This window comes from Drosophila eugracilis, unplaced genomic scaffold (assembly GCF_018153835.1).
Source record: "Drosophila eugracilis isolate 14026-0451.02 unplaced genomic scaffold, ASM1815383v1 contig_1987, whole genome shotgun sequence".
Lineage (NCBI taxonomy): Eukaryota > Metazoa > Arthropoda > Insecta > Diptera > Drosophilidae > Drosophila > Drosophila eugracilis.
The window spans coordinates 31795-48615 of record NW_024572851.1 but is presented as its reverse complement, the minus strand read 5'-3'; the positions used below and the strand labels follow the sequence as shown (position 1 = coordinate 48615).

Below are 16821 nucleotides of genomic sequence, written 5' to 3'. Positions count from 1 at the left end.
ATAAAGAACAGTCGTCTGGTTGCCTCGGGGGTACAAATCGAAGTTGCTTTCAATCATAATTTGCATGGCTTGTTGACCGCATAACGCTGGCAGAGCGGTTGCAGCAGTCCGGCGCTTGGCCGGTGTTACCTCCTCCCCACCACAAGATCTGTGTCCCACAAACTATTAGGCTTTGGTTGCGGGTTCCAGAGTATCCTGCGCTTCCAGGTTTACAGGCGGGTCCCGCAATTTAGGGATTCCTTTGGTCGACGTTATCTTCTTCCAAACAATGAATACCGTTGTCATAATGGAGAGGGCTATGACTATCTCCACTGAGAAGGATATCCAAATCTCATCTGATATGACAGATAACTTCTTCAGGTTTTCCCTGCTGAATTCATGGACATATTTCAGCGATAGCTTGTAGCCCGTTGTTTTTACCTGCGTTAGAACATAAGGTGTGTTGATGAGTAACTGTTGTAGTTCCGGTCGCCGATTGAGATTGTTTCGTTGTCAAATTGTATGACGTACGAGCCCTCTAATTTGTACTTCTTGGCTGGTGTGGATATCATCCCATTGAAGTTGGTTATGAAGAGTGTGCCGTCATCGATTAGATCTACCTTTTCCTGGTTGATCATCATATAGTCGCATTCGGCCTGGCCTTTTGTTAACAGTTTAGGTATGCAACTGTCCACCTCCAATTTAAACAAATCCTTTTCTCGGCAGACCGTTGTGTTGCCGATGGATACACACTTTCCGAGGAGGGCGTATGTTTACAGGCGGTCCATCGCCAATGTGTTGTATTTCAGAACAGCTTGTTTCCCATCGGATATCGTTGGGTAGATACTTATCAATCTGTACCTCCTATCCACTACCTTGGTTATAGCCAAGATTTACAAAAGAACAGTCCCATTTGTCAGGACTGTAGAGGTTTAGAAAATTCGACGGCCTCAACAACGTTTTGATAAGGGAGGCTGTCCACCTTCGCCAGTATTGTGTCGACCTCGTCGTGGTCCAGGAGATTCGTGTTGACCACTCCAGTCTTTCCTAGTTGGCAGGCTCTCAGTATTTCGTTGACCTGGTCCGCTATTATAATTGTTTTGTGGAGAACGGCTATTGGGTTGACTCTCCCGATAACGTCGTTCAACTTCAGGAGCGACTCGTGTGTTGTGTCAAACAACTTAGTATTGATGCGAATCTGCTTATTGTTGTTTCTCGCCAAACTGTCCTCCTCTTTCAAGATGGCATTCCAATTTTCCGATTTTTCCGGTGATCCCGCGAACCACTTCCAGACTGATCCTAGCCAGTAAATTGAGCGTTGCCTTCGTGTTGGTGCGCCAACCATGCGCGAGATTCCGTCTGAAACGTGTTGCAGATATATGTGGAGGGTTGTCGCCACGTAGATTGTGGACGCACTTGTAACGCCGGCACGGATAACGTGCACATGAAATTTTAGATTCTTATAATAAAATAGTTTCTTTGTCTTAAGCCTAATGTTTGTGGTGGTGTTCTTTGTATTTTGTTGTACTATTCGTATGTTCTTATTACTAAATAAATTTTATTTGGTGTGGTTCAATGTCATTCTGATTAAATGTTCCCCAGCTATGAGAGGTTTTTTTTTGTTTTTGCTTAACTTAAACTAGGAATTGAATTATTGAATTATTTTTGTTTATGTCTAGTGTTTATTTGTTTGTTTTGTGTTTGAAGGAGGTTATGAGTCAGTGAAACATTCAGTACGCACTTTTGTTTAGATAAATTTCAATATTTTGAGGAGTTATGATATCCTGTTGCCAGTCTTCCCTGTCGAAAAAAATATGAACTACACTGTTGATTAAAAAAAAAAAGAAAAATTAATTTCTTAGGTGGGATTTATGAAAGATTTTTCCCGACCTTGTTTTGAAAGTGACCTTTCGGTCATCTTCAACCTCCTTCGCCTTGAATTGCTGCTTTTGTTTGGTTTTAATCTGTTTATTGGCGACATACACGGTGTCACCTTGTTCATAGGAAATTGGGTCGCCTCTATTTTTATTGCGCCCATTATTGGTTAAGTTTTGTTTGTGTTCAATGAGGCCTCGAATGACCTCAAGAGTTTGCGGTTTAAAATTAGATAGCCCACGGTAGTTTATTCTAGAAGTTCGGTTAAAAAAATGTCAAAGGGTTTTTTATTTGTCACCGAGTGGGCAGAGTTAAAATTAGATAGCCCACGGTAGTTTATTCTAGAAGTTCGGTTAAAAAAATGTCAACGGGGTTTTTATTTGTCACCGAGTGGGCAGAGTTATTGTTCTATCTACAACAATTAAGATAAGCTCGTTATATTTAAAGGTGGGGTATTCGCCTTTTAAGAATCGATATATTTCCATGAAGGTAGAACGGAATCTTTCTACCTGACCGTTTACTTCCACGCCCACTATAACGCCCACAAACCGCAAAACACTGTGGCGTCTATAATAATATTATGAATCTATCGATTTACCAAAGATTTTTCAAATCGGAACAATATTTCGGTATTTATGAAGAAATTTAGGTTATTAGGCCTCACATGGGCAGCGAAGTCACTATCAGTTACTCGACATGCTTTCTCCGACAATAGGCGGCGCTTGGGTAATTTCAGCTAGCAAAATGAATATTTTAAAATCGTGTAAAACAGTAACGGGTATCTTATAGTCGCGGCACTCGACTGTTGCGTTTCCTCTTGTTTTATTTTAAACAATCTCAATCGGCGACCGGAACTACAGCAGCTACTCATCAACACACCTTATGGCAATGCCCGCCGTGCTAACGAAGGTAAAAACAACGGGCTACAAGCTATCGCTGAAATATGTCCATGAATTCAGCAGGGAAAACCTGAAGAAGTTATCTGTCATATCAGATGAGATTTGGATATCCTTCTCAGTGGAGATAGTCATAGCCCTCTCCATTATGACAACGGTATTCATTGTTTGGAAGAAGATAACGTCGACCAAAGGAATCCCTAAATTGCGGGACCCGCCTGTAAACCTGGAAGCGCAGGATACTCTGGAACCCGCAACCAAAGCCTAATAATTTGTGGGACACAGATCTAGTGGTGGGGAGGAGGCAACACCGGCCAAGCGCCGGACTGCTGCAACCGCTCTGCCAGCGTTATGCGGTCAACAAGCAATGCAAATTATGATTGAAAGCAACTTCGATTTGTACCCCCGAGGCAACCAGACGACTGTTCTTTATAATAATAAAACCATTGTAACGTTTGAAAACGCTTACTGTTTTATTTTAACGTAGCTGCGTAGAAAGAAAAGCCTTAGTTGTGGAGGAAGGAACTGGAAAACCAAGTTGTGGACGAAGGGACTGGAAACCCAAGATATGAGGATGCTCATAACGTTGACTAGGTGGTATCCGGGGGAATGCTCCGCCCTCTGGTCATGTCTGACCATAACTGGCGCCCGGACTCGAAAGTGGGAACCAAAGACCCCCCAAATATAAAAGAAAGAATGAAAAAATGAGGCATGACACAGTTCTTGGAATTGTCGAATTCTAGGAAGTGATAAGCGAGCATCGAGGCTGATGCCACAATTCCAGAAGTTGACCAATTCCTGGTATCCGAAGTAAAAAGTTCTATACCAGTCAAGAAAAGAAAACATAATTCAAACAAATAAATGCAAAGGTATTCCAAAAGTTCTGAAACAAAGAATAAAAAAATGTTAATTTTGGAAACAAAAGAAAATTAAGAATTACAAAATTAAAGAAAAAATCAAAAATGTGGCGTCGTGCGTGTGAAAGCTGCGGTCGCCGATTGAGATTGTTTCGTTGTCAAATTGTATGACGTACGAGCCCTCTAATTTGTACTTCTTGGCTGGTGTGGATATCATCCCATTGAAGTTGGTTATGAAGAGTGTGCCGTCATCGATTAGATCTACCTTTTCCTGGTTGATCGTCATATAGTCGCATTCGGCCTGGCCTCCTGTTAACAGTCTAGGTATGCAACTGTCCTCCTCCAATTTAAACAAATCCTTTTCTCGGCAGACCGTTGTGTTGCCGATGGATACACACTGTCCTAGTTGGCAGGCTCTCAGTATTTCGTTGACCTGGTCCGCTATTATAATTGTTTTGTGGAGAACGGCCGTCGTCACGTGGAAGTCCCCATCTATTGCGTTGACTCTCCCGATAACGCCGTCCAACTTCAGGAGCGACTCGTGTGTTGTGTCAAACAACATAGTATTGATGCGAATCTGCTGATTGTTGTTTCTCGCCAAACTGTCCTCCTCTTTCAAGATGGCATTCCAATCCGGTTTTTCCGGTGATCCCGCGAACCACTTCCAGGCTGATCCTAGCCAGTCGATTGAGCGTTGTCTTCGTGTTGGTGCGCCAACCATGCGCGAGATTCCCTCTGAAACGTGTTGCAGATATATGTGGAGGGTTGTCGCCACGCGTAGATTGTGGACGCACTTGTAACGCCGGCAGGGGTTACGTGCACATGAAATTGTAGATTCGTATAATAAAATAGTTTCTTTGTCTTAAGCCTAATGTTTGTGGTGGTGTTCTTTGCATTTTGTTGTACTATTCGTATGTTCTTATTACTAAAAAAATTTTATTTGGTGTGGTTCAATGTCATTCTGATTAAATGTTCCCCTGTTATGAGAGGTTTTTTTTTTGTTTTTGCTTAACTTAAACTAGGAATTGAATTATTGAATTATTTTTGTTTATGTCTAGTGTTTATTTGTTTGTTTGTGTTTGAAGGAGATTATGAGTCACTGAAACGTTCAGTACGCACTTTGTTTAGATAAATTCAATATTATGTTATTCTGTTGTCAGTCTTCCCTGTCGAGAAAATTATAAACTACACTGTTAATTAAACAAAAAAAAAAATTAATTTCTTAGATGGGATTTATGAAAGATTTTTTCCCGACCTTGTTTTGATAGTGACCTTTCGGTCATCTTCAACCTCCTCCGCCTTGAATCGCTGCTTTTCTTTGGTTTTAATCTGTTTATTGGCGACATACACGGTGTCACCTTGTTCATAGGAAATTGGGTCGTCTCTATTTTTATTGCGCCCATTATTGGTTAAGTTTTAGTGCTCAATGGGTTTAAGTGTTCAATGGGGCCTCGAATGTCCTCAAGAGTTTCAGTTTAAAATTAGATAGCCCACGGTAATTTATTCTAGAAGTTCGGTTGAAAAAATGTCAACGGGTTTTTTATTTGTCACCGAGTGGGCAGAGTTATTGTTTCTGTCTACAACAATTGAGATAAGCTCGTTTGATTTAAAGGTGGGGTATTCGCCTTTTAAGAATCGATATATTTCCATGAAGGTAGAATGAAATCTGTCTACCTGACCGTTTACTTCGCTTTTCAGAGTTTGGGTATGGTAGAGCTCAATTTCCAAAGTTCGAAGGCAGCTTTAGGACAGTTGGGCATAGATGGCCTCTTTCTTTATCAGTAACTATCATTCTAGGCGCCGTGAAGTAATGGAGTGCATCCAATAGTGTTTCGCGAAGATGGACTGCTGATTTCGAATGTAAGGGGAAAAGTTTAGCAAATTTAGAGAATTTGTCGATGCAACTGAGGTATACTTTTTTCTCCAATGTGAAAACGTCGATATGAAGTGTTTCACATGGGTAGTTATGGATAGGGGTTGGCTGTAGTGGTGGTTTATTTGGGTGCCAGTCATTCTTGTGCAATTTACAAGTAGCACAGGTTGACAGTTGCGTGCGAATAATATTAGCCATCCGTGGTAAATAGTATTTCTCTAGGATCTGAATGCGGACCTCTTTTGGGTTTCTATGCGCTCTGTGATGTTCTTTTTCGATGACTTCGCAATTTTGCTCTTCGTCCGTAATATCCTGAACTAAGCGCTGTGTTATGCGGATTTCATTTTCTGGAAGCAACAGGTTTGAAGGAGTTGTAGGTAATCATCCGGAATTTTAGTCCAGTTGATTACCGAAGGTTTCAAGTACTTTTGTAGTAAACTTAAAGAGATATAGTCATTAATTGGAATTGAGTGGCGCACGTATCCAGCATGTGGGTGCTTATATGAGTAATCGGACAGGCCTGTATGAAAAATCAGTTGATTTCGGTAGGCGTCAATCGGTGTTTCAACGTGGGAAATTAAATGAGATGCGTCTTGAAGAGCGCTATGAATTGTAGCTAAAAAATCTGACTCGGAGGCGGTATCAGTGCCAGAGCCCAGATGGTTAACGTACGTTGTAACCCTTGAAAGTGCATCGGCCACTATATTTGACTTCCCCGGTTTGTATATTAGTTCGGAATTGTTTCGTTTTAACTTAACGTTAAAATTTCTATTGCCTAGGGCAAATGTTAAAGGCTGGTGATCGGTGTAAATCTTGATGGACCCGGCACCATACAAATGAGACCGAAGATTATATTATTAATTATCTTTTACACTCGCGAATAAGCTACCCAATGGTGTGGACTTATCGCCGCAGTGGACTTTTGCTTCTTTTTTTATATCACTTAGTGTTTTGTGCCCTCGAATATGCACGCCGTTACTCGTAGAGTAAAAGGGTATACTAGATTCGTTGAAAAGTATGTAACAGATAGAAGGAAGCGTTTCCGAACATATAAAGTATATATATTCTTGATCAGGATCAATAGCGAAGACGATTTAGCCATGTCCGTCTGTCCGTCCGTCCGTCCGTCCGTCCGTCCGACCGTCCGTCCGTCCGTCCGTATGAACGCTGAGATCTCAGGAACTATAGCAGATACAAAGTTGAGATTAATTATGAAGATTCTTGAGGTCCCGGGACAGCACAGCATCCTTCCACACCCACTCTAACGCCCACAAATCGCGAAAAACTAATCTCGGGAACTATTAGAGCTAGAAAGTTGAAATTCAGTATGTATAAACTTTCTATCCCAGCGCATCTTTTAATTGTATTATTCTCTGGCCACACCGACCCATACGCCCTCCAAGCTCAAAAGACGGTTTTCGCATTTTCAAGAAAACCTGATATCTCGGTAACTATAAATGATAGAAAGTCCGGATTACCCATGTAGATTTTTATGATGCCCCAAATGAGAATTGTTTTTTCCTATCTACCCCCAACCTACCTCAACGCCCACAAAACCCGAAAAACCAAAAATGCAAAAATCTCGGGAACTAAAAGAGCTAGAAAGTTAGGGTTAAAAATACGTATTTTAGGGATGCCACTGCAACTTCTCCACCGGTTTTTATCCAGCCCACTTTAACGCCCACAAACCGCAAAACACTGTGGCGTCTATAATAATATTATGAATGCCTTCGTTTGACCTTGTGTAACTTATTTCTGTTAATATCTATCGAGTTACCAAAGATTTTTCAATTCGGAACATTATTTCGGTATTTATGAAGAAATTTAGGTTATTAGGCCTCACATGGGCAGCGAAATCACTATCAGTTACTCGACATGCTTTCTCCGACAATAGGCGGCGCTTGGGTAATTTCAGCTAGCAAAATGAATATTTTAAAATCGTGTAAAACAGTAACGGGTATCTTATAGTCGCGGCACTCGACTATAGCGTTTCCTCTTGTTTTATTTTAAATTTCACATGCACGACGCCACATTTTTGATTTCTTCTTAAATTTTTTAATTCTTAATTTTCTTTTGTTTCCAAAATTAACATTTTTCTTTATTCTTTGTTTCTTCAGAGCTTTTGGAATACCTTTGCATTTATTTGTTTGAATTATATTTCTTTTTTGTCTGGTATAGAACTTTTTTACTTCGGATACCAGGAATTGGTCAACTTCTGGAATTGTGGCATCAGCCTCGATGCTCGCTAATCACTTCCTAGAATTCGACAATTCCAAGAACTGTGTCATGCCTCATTTTTTCATTCTTTCTTATATATTTGGGAGTCTTTGATTCCCACTTTCGAGAGAAAGTGGAATCTGTCCGGGCGCCAGTTATGGTCAGACATGACCAGAGGGGGGAGCATTCCCCCGGATACCACCTAGTCAACGTTATGAGCATCCTCATATCTTGGGTTTCCAGTTTCTTCGTCCTCAACTTCGGTTTCCAGTTCCTTCCTCCACAACTAAGACTTTTCTTTCTTAAAGAACAGTCGTCTGGTTGCCTCGGGGGTACAAATCGAAGCTGCTTTCAATCATAATTTGCATGGCTTGTTGACCGCATAACGCTGGCAGAGCGGTTGCAGCAGTCCGGCAAGATCTGTGTCCCACAAATTATTAGGCTTTGGTTGCGGGTTCCAGAGTATCCTGCGCTTCCAGGTTTACAGGCGGGTCCCGCAATTTAGGGATTCCTTTGGTCGACGTTATCTTCTTTCAAACAATGAATACCGTTGTCATAGTGGAGAGGGCTATGACTATCTCCACTGAGAAGGATATCCAAATCTCATCTGATATGACAGATAACTTCTTCAGGTTTTCCCTGCTGAATTCATGGACATATTTCAGCGATAGCTCGTAACCCGTTGTTTTTACCTGGGTTAGCACGGCGGGCATTGCCATAAGGTATGTTGATGAGTAGCTGCTGTAGTTCCGGTCGCCGATTGAGATTGTTTCGTTGTCAAATTGTATGACGTACGAGCCCTCTAATTTGTACTTCTCATCTGGTGTGGATATCATCCCATTGAAGTTGGTTATGAAGAGTGTGCTGTCATCGATTAGATCTACCTTTTCCTGGTTGATCATCATATAGTCGCATTCGGCCTGGCCTCCTTTTAACTGTCTAGGTATGCAACTGTCCTCCTCCAATTTAAACAAGTCCTTTTCTCGGCAGACCGTTGTGTTGCCGATGGATACACACTTTCCGAGGAGGGCGTATGTTTCCAGGCGGTCTATCGCCAATGTGTTGTATTTCAGAACAACTTGTTTCCCATCGGATATCGTCGGGTAGATCCACATCAATCTGTACCTCCTATCCACTACCTTGGGCATAGCCAAGATGTACAAAAGAGCAGTCCCGTTTGTCAGGATTGTAGGTTTAGAAAATTCGACGGCCTCAACAACGTTTTGATAAGGGAGGCTGTCCACCTCCGCCAGTATTGTGTCGACCTCGTCGTGGTCCTCGATGCTCGCTTATCACTTCCTAGAATTCGACAATTCCAAGAACTGTGTCATGCCTCATTTTTTCATTCTTTCTTTTATATTTGGGGGGTCTTTGGTTCCCACTTTCGAGAGAAAGTGGAATCTGTCCGGGCGCCAGTTATGGTCAGACATGACCAGAGGGGGGAGCATTCCCCCGGATACCACCTAGTCAACGTTATGAGCATCCTCATATCTTGGGTTTCCAGTTTCTTCGTCCTCAACTTCGGTTTCCAGTTCCTTCCTCCACAACTAAGACTTTTCTTTCTTAAAGAACAGTCGTCTGGTTGCCTCGGGGGTACAAATCGAAGCTGCTTTCAATCATAATTTGCATGGCTTGTTGACCGCATAACGCTGGCAGAGCGGTTGCAGCAGTCCGGCAAGATCTGTGTCCCACAAATTATTAGGCTTTGGTTGCGGGTTCCAGAGTATCCTGCGCTTCCAGGTTTACAGGCGGGTCCCGCAATTTAGGGATTCCTTTGGTCGACGTTATCTTCTTTCAAACAATGAATACCGTTGTCATAATGGAGAGGGCTATGACTATCTCCACTGAGAAGGATATCCAAATCTCATCTGACATGACAGATTACTTCTTCAGGTTTTCTATGCTGAATTCATGGACATATTTCAGCGATAGCTCGTAACCCGTTGTTTTTACCTGGGTTAGCACGGCGGGCATTGCCATAAGGTATGTTGATGAGTAGCTGCTGTAGTTCCGGTCGCCGATTGAGATTGTTTCGTTGTCAAATTGTATGACGTACGAGCCCTCTAATTTGTACTTCTTATCTGGTGTGGATATCATCCCATTGAAGTTGGTTATGAAGAGTGTGCTGTCATCGATTAGATCTACCTTTTCCTGGTTGATCATCATATAGTCGCATTCGGCCTGGCCTCCTTTTAACAGTCTAGGTATGCAACTGTCCTCCTCCAATTTAAACAAGTCCTTTTCTCGGCAGACCGTTGTGTTACCAATGGATACACACTTTCCGAGGAGGGCGTATGTCTCCAAGCGGTCCTCATCAATCTGTACCTCCTATCCAATACCTTGGGCATAGCCAAGATGTACAAAAGATCAGTCCCGTTTGTAAGGATTGTAGGTTTAGAAAATTCGACGGCCTCAACAACGTTTTGATAAGGGAGGCTGTCCACCTCCGCCAGTATTGTGTCGACCTCGTCGTGGTCCAGGAGATTCGTGTTAACCACTCCAGTCTTTCCTAGTTGGCAGGCCCTCAGTATTTCAATGACCTGGTCCGCTATTATAATTGCTTTGTGGAGAATGGCCGTCGTCACGTCGTCCCCATGTATTGCGTTTACTCTCCCGATAATGTCGTTCAACTTCAGGAGCGACTCGTGTGTTGTGTCAAACAACTTAGTATGGATGCGAATCTGCTGATTGTTGTTTCTCGCCAAGGTGTCCTCCTCTTTCAAGATGGCATTCCAATCCGATTGGTCCGGTGATCCCGCGACCCACTTCCAGGCTGATCCTAGCCAGTCGATTGAGCGTTGTCTTCTTCCAACCATGCGCGAGATTCCGCCACGTAGATTGTGGACGCACTTGTAACGTCGGCAGGGGATTATGTGCACATAAAATTGTAGATTCTTATAATAAAATAGTTTCTTTGTTTTAAGCCTAATGTTTGTGGTGGTGTTCTTTGTATTTTGTTGTACTATTCGTATGTTTTTATTACTAAAAAAATTTTATTTGGTGTGGTTCAATGTCATTCTGATTAAATGTTCCCCTGTTATGAGAGGTTTTTTTTTTTGTTTTTGCTTAACTTAAACTAGGAATTGAATTATGGAATTATTTTTGTTTATGTCTAGTGTTTATTTGTTTGTTTGTGTTTGAAGGAGGTTATGAGTCACTGAAACGTTCAGTACGCACTTTTGTTTAGATAAATTTCAATATTATGTTATTCTGTTGCCAGTCTTCCCTGTCGAGAAAAATATAAACTACACTGTTAATCAAAAAAATTAATATCTTAGATGGGATTTATGAAAGATTTTTCCCGACCTTGTTTTGATAGTGACCTTTCGGTCATCTTCAACCTCCTCCGCCTTGAATCGCTGCTTTTCTTTGGTTTTAATCTGTTTATTGGCGACATACACGGTGTCACCTTGTTCATAGGAAATTGGGTCGCCTCTATTTTTACTGCGCCCATTATTGGTTAAGATTTGTTTGTGTTCGGTATAGGATAAGTGTCTGCAATCGTAACAGCATTCAAAAGCTTAAAATCGATGACCATGCGGTATCGCTTCTCTCCGTTCGGTTTGGGTTTCTTTGGTACTACCTAGACCGGGGAGTTTTAGGGACTTTTAAATGGATTGATGATCCCATTCCGAAAGAGTTCTTCTATCTGTCTATTCACTTCCCCTCTTATGTTGGTAGGGTAGGGATAGCTCATTGTGTATATAGGGTCTGAGGTGCTTGTGCGAATCTCAGCCCTAACGCTTGTGTCTACGGCCCCTCCTTGTGAGACTGGGTCGAAGATTTTGAAATACTCGCCAATACGAGCGTTTAAAGCTTCCTTTGCAGACTCAGGGTGCTTTTTATCTAACAGTAGGTGTACATTTAAGGATTTTTTAGCAAGAATCTTAATATCGGGTGATATTGTCAAGAGGTCATTTTTCCTGTCGATCAGGGCTTTTAAAGTTCTTAAGGTGTCGTCTTCTATGATGCCGTCAAATGATGTTAGTCCGGGAAGGACAAAAAAGGTGAGAACGGTATTGTTCCCTATCGTCTTAAAAAATTGTCCAGTGATACAATGTGTTTTTTTTACATTATCCCCCCGCGGACTGAACTACAAACGGTGTGGGTAATGCTATAGAGCCGGCGGAGTTCTTGGGGCTTATAAAATTATTCTTAGCGCCGGTGTCTATTAGAAATTGCAGCTTGGTCCCTGTTTTAGTCTCATACTCTATGTATGGTATACTAGAGAGGCGTCGGTCATAAAATTTTGTTCACCATAGCCAATACACTGTATCTCCTCCAAGGGAGAGCAATGTTCTACCCCTTGCGATGAGTGTTCCAGCTCCTCCCCCTCATTAGCAGAATGCTGTTGATAACACTCATTGGGAACGGGGTCTGATGATGGAGTGGACTGGATATGGTAAGGCCTTTGGGCTTTACGGAAGGGGTTTAAATTGGAATTAGCGCTCGGGCTTCGTTTGATTCCGCCGGCCTCTCCTTGACGCGAGTTAAAATTGGATCTATAACTAGCTCCTTGGAATCTTGGAGGGCTCTGCGGGCTTTCGCTCGGAGCAAAGTTGTCTCCTGAATTAATTTGTACCCTATGGTTTAAATGGTTATTGTTGAACTGATTCGTCTGGGGGAACCTTGGTACGATAGGTCTATAATTCCGGTGGCTTTGGCTTAAGGCCTGTCTAAAGAAAGGCGCCCTTGGCGCAGGGTTCCTCGGTTCTATCTTTTGTAATTCTAGGCAAATAGAGTATGCCTCGTGGACGTCCGCAGGCTTACGGATTATCAGTAGCCTAGAAGCGTCGCCGTGTACTCCCCTTATAAAAGCATTAAGAGCTTTGTCTCTTTGACCGGCAAGAAAAACATTGGTTATTTCCGTAGAATAATTCATGCTCTTAATTTTATTCATTATGAGCGAGACATGATTATTGATCCTAAGGTAGAAGTCGTCCAGTTTTTTGGCTTCTCTGGGTCATTTCAGCTAGTTCGTATTCTAGCGTACCAACATCTCGTTTATCGGCAAAGTGTAACGCCAATACCCGTTTGACCTCGGACCAATCATCATCGATATATTTCCATGAAGGTAGAATGGAATCTTTCTACCTGACCGTTTACTTCGATTTTCTGAGTTGGGGCCATCCGTGGAAAATTGTACCTTTCTAGGATCTGAATACGGACCTCTTTTGAATTCATATGCGCTCTGCGATGCTCTTTTCGATGACTTCGCAAACTAGCTCTTCGTCCGTAATATCCTGAACTAAGCGCTGTGTTATGCGGATTTCATTTTCTGGAAGCAACAGGTTTGAAGGAGTTGTAGGTAATCATCCGGAATTTTAGTCCAGTTGATTACCGAAGGTTTCAAGTACTTTTGAAGTAAACTTAAAGAGATATAGTCATTAATTGGAATTGAGTGGCGCACGTATCCAGCATGTGGGTGCTTATAAGAGTAATCGGACAGGCCTGTATGAAAAATCAGTTGATTTCGGTAGGCGTTAATCGGTGTTTCAACGTGGGAAATTAAATGAGATGCGTCTTGAAGAGCGCTATGAATTGTAGCTAAAGAATCTGACTCGGAGGCGGTATCAGTGCCAGAGCCCAGATGGTTAACGTACGTTGTAACCCTTGAAAGTGCATCGGCCACTATATTTGACTTCCCCGGTTTGTATATTAGTCCGGAATTGTTTCGTTTTAACTTAGCGTTAATATTTATATTGCCCAGGGCAAGTGTTAAAGGCTGGTGATCGGTGTAAATCTTGATGGACCCGGCACCATACAAATGAGACCGAAGATTATCTTATTAATTATCTTTTACACTCGCAAATAAGCTACCCAATGGTGTGGACTTATCGCCGCTGTGGACTTTTGCTTCTTTTTTTATATCACTTAGTGTTTTGTGCCCTCGAATATGACGCGTCACACTGTACGTGAACAAATCGCCGCGGCAGGTACTAAGTTATTCACAATTTTTTGCATCCGTGGGGAATGCCAGGTCTAACATAAATTTTATTGTTGGTTTTTTTATTTTAAATTTCACATGCACGACGCCACATTTTTGTTTTCTTCTTTAATTTTTGAATTCCTAATTTTCTTTTGTTTCCAAAATTAAAATTTTTCTTTATTCTTTGTTTCTTCAGAACTTTTGGAATACCTTTGCATTTATTTGTTTAAATTATATTTCTTTTTTGTCTTAAAAATTTTTTTTACTTCGGATACCAGGAATTTGTCAACTTCTGGAATTGTGGCATCAGCCTCGATGCTCGCTAATCACTTCCTAGAATTCGACAATTCCAAGAACTGTGTCATGCCTCATTTTTTCATTCTTTCTTTTATATTTGGGGGGTCTTTGGTTCCCACTTTCGAGAGAAAGTGGAATCTGTCCGGGCGCCAGTTATGGTCAGACATGACCAGAGGGCGGAGCATTCCCCCGGATATCACCTAGTCAACGTTATGAGCATCCTCATATCTTGGGTTTCCAGTTTCTTCGTCCTCAACTTCGGTTTCCAGTTCCTTCCTCCACAACTAAGACTTTTCTTTCTACGCAGCTACGTTAAAATAAAACAGTAAGCGTTTTCATACGTTACAATGGTTTTATTATTATAAAGAACAGTCGTCTGGTTGCCTCGGGGATACAAATCGAAGTTGCTCTCAATCATAATTTGCATGGCTTGTTGACCGCATAACGCTGGCAGAGCGGTTGCAGCAGTCCGGCGCTTGGCCGGTGGCACCTCCTCCCCACCACAAGATCTGTGTCCCACAGATTATTAGGCTTTGGTTGCGGGTTCCAGAGTATCCTGCGCTTCAAGGTTTACAGGCGGGTCCCGCAATTTAGGGATTTCCTTTGGTCGACGTTATCTTCTTCCAAACGATGAATACCGTTGTCATAATGGAGAGGGCTATGACTATCTCCACTGAGAAGGATATCCATATCTCATCTGACATGACAGATAACTTCTTCAGGTTTTCCATGCTGAATTCATGGTCATATTTCAGCGATAGCTCGTAACCCGTTGTTTTTACCTGGGTTAGCACGGCGGGCATTGCCATAAAGGTATGTTGATGAGTAGCTGCTGTAGTTCCGGTCGCCGATTGAAATTGTTTCGTTGTCAAATTGTAGGACATACGAGCCCTCTAATATGTACTTTTTGGCTGGTGTGGATATCGTTCCATTGCGGTTGGTTAAGAAGAGTGTGCTGTCATCGATTAGATCTACCTTTTCCTGGATGATCATCAGACAGTCGCATTCGGCCTGGCCTCCTTTTAACAGTCTAGGTATGGAACTGTCCTCCTCCAATTTAAACAAGTCCTTTTCTCGGCAGACCGTTGTGTTGCCGATGGATACACACTTTCCGCGGAGGGCGTATGTTTCCAGGCGGTCTAACCCCAATGTGTTGTATTTCAGAACAACTTGTTTCCCGTCGGATATCGTCGGGTAGATCCTCATCAATCTGTACCTCCTATCCACTACCTTGAGCATAGCCAAGATGTACAAAAGAGCAGTCCCGTTTGTCAGGATTGTAGGTTTAGAAAATTCGACGGCCTCAACAACGTTTTGATAAGGGAGGCTGTCCACCTCCGCCAGTATTGTGTCGACCTCGTCGTGGTCCAGGAGATTCGTGTTGACCACTCCAGTCTTTCCTAGTTGGCAATCCCTCAGTATTTCAATGAGCTGGTTCGCTATTATAATTGCTTTGTGGAGAATGGCCGTCGTCACGTCGAAGTCCCCATCTATTACGTTTACTCTCCCGATAATGTCGTTCAACTTCAGGAGCGACTCGTGTGTTGTGTCAAACAACTTAGTATTGATGCGAATCTGCTGATTATTGTTTTTCGCCAAGGTGTCCTCCTCTTTCAAGATGGCATTTCAATCCGATTGGTCCGGTGATCCCGCGACCCACTTCCAGGCTGATCCTAGCCAGTCGATTGAGCGTTGTCTTCGTGTTGGTGCGCCAACCATGCGCGAGATTCCGCCACGTAGATTGTGGACGCACTTGTAACGTCGGCAGGGGATTATGTGCACATAAAATTGTAGATTCTTATAATAAAATAGTTTCTTTGTATTTTGTTGTACTATTCGTATGTTTTTATTACTAAAAAAATTTTATTTGGTGTGATTCAATGTCATTCTGATTAAATGTTCCCCTGTTATGAGAGGTTTTTTTTGTTTTTGCTTAACTTAAACTAGGAATTGAATTATTGAATTATTTTTGTTTATGGGTAGTGTTTATTTGTTTGTTTGTGTTTGAAGGAGGTTATGAGTCACTGAAACGTTCAGTACGCACTTTTGTTTAGATAAATTTCAATATTATGTTATTCTGTTGCCAGTCTTCCCTGTCGAGAAAATATATAAACTACTGTTAATCAAAAAAAAATTAATTTCTTAGATGGGATTTATGAAAGATTTTTCCCGACCTTGTTTTAATAGTGACCTTTCGGTCATCTTCAACCTCCTCCGCCTTGAATCGCTGCTTTTCTTTGGTTTTAATCTGTTTATTGGCGACATACACGGTGTCACCTTGTTCATAGGAAATTGGGTCGCCTCTATTTTTACTGCGCCCATTATTGGTTAAGATTTGTTTGTGTTCGGTATAGGATAAGTGTCTGCAATCGTAACAGCATTCAAGAGCTTAAAATCGATGACCATGCGGTATCGCTTCTCTACGTTCGGTTTGGGTTTCTTTGGTACTACCTAGACCGGGGAGTTATAGGGACTTTTAAATGGATTGATGATCCCATTCCGAAAGAGTTCTTCTATCTGTCTATTCACTTCCCCTCTCATGTTGGTAGGGTAGGGATAGCTCTTTGTGTATATAGGGTCTGAGGTGCTTGTGCGAATCTCAGCCCTAAAGCTTGTGTCTACGGCCCCTCCTTGTGAGACTGGGTCGAAGATTTTGAAATACTCGCCAATACGAGCGTTTAAAGCTTCCTTTGCAGACTCAGGGTGCTTTTTATCTAACAGTAGGTGTACATTTAAGGATTTTTTAGCAAGAATCTTAATATCGGGTGATATTGTCAAGAGGTCATTTTTCCTGTCGATCAGGGCTTTTAAAGTTCTTAAGGTGTCGTCTTCTATGATGCCGTCAAATGATGTTAGTCCGGGAAGGACAAAAAAGGTGAGAACGGTATTGTTCCCAAT

The 16821-nt window shown here is 42.0% G+C and overlaps 1 pseudogene; it reads right to left on the bottom strand.

Moving 5' to 3' along the window:
• LOC121529861 overlaps window positions 1–16821 on the bottom strand; it is a 98783-nt pseudogene that overhangs the window by 58519 nt on the left and 23443 nt on the right.